Here is a 1,006-nt window from a genome sequence, read left to right on the forward strand (position 1 = left end):
TCCCTTATTTTCTTTAATTCTACGGATTTAAATTTATATTAGTTTTACGTTTATCCAAAATTTGTTATTAATCTGTTTGAACTTAGAAGATCCAGTAAATGTTAGTTTATTCGATTCTAGTTAAAGACATTTTGAACTAGTAAATCATTATAAGAAGTGCAAAAAATCATTTAAAAAAGGTGAAATCACTATATGATTGATAAAAACTTACAAACATAATAGGGTAATTTTCTCAGATAGCTATTTTTAAGTTATCGTAACAAAAATAGTTTTTAATAAAGAAAATGATCAAAATAACTCATTTTTTATATTAAAAATTTTAATTTTTTATTTTTTAAAATTTGAAGATCTATCTTCAAAACTCAAACCCTTAAACCATCTCCAATGGTACACAAAATTTTACTCTATATTTCACTCTATTTAATTCTATTATAGAGTTGAAATTGCTCCTATTTGGAATAAAAAAATAACATTACTTTATATTTCACTCTATTATAGAGTGAACCATTGGAACAAATTCAACTCTATAATAGAGTTACTCTATTTTAGTGTGAAATATAGAAGAAATTTTTGTGTTCTATTGAAGATGCTTTTAACTTTAAACCATAAATCTAGATTAATTAACCTTAGCATGTAAATGTATTTTTACTCTTTAATAAAATTTATTTTGGTCATTTTTTCATTGAAACCTATTTTGGTTACAAAAACTAAAAAAAAACTATTCTACGAATTCATTGACATATAATAATCATTGAGTCATTCATCTTGGGGTATAATCATTCATAGCCTATCTATATAAAATACAAAATATTATCACGCGAGTAGTTTCTCGGAGTCTTGATTATAATTCCCTACAAAGAGAGATAGGACGAATATAATTTTATTTGTAAAGTTTAATGACAATTTGATGTGAAGATTTGGTTCGTGAATGCTAACACATGACACTGAACGACGTCCTTTACAGTATATGGCCAATGAATGTGAAAGGTCCTGAGGATGGAGGGGG

Source organism: Brassica oleracea, chromosome C2 (assembly GCF_000695525.1).
Source record: "Brassica oleracea var. oleracea cultivar TO1000 chromosome C2, BOL, whole genome shotgun sequence".
NCBI lineage: Eukaryota > Viridiplantae > Streptophyta > Magnoliopsida > Brassicales > Brassicaceae > Brassica > Brassica oleracea.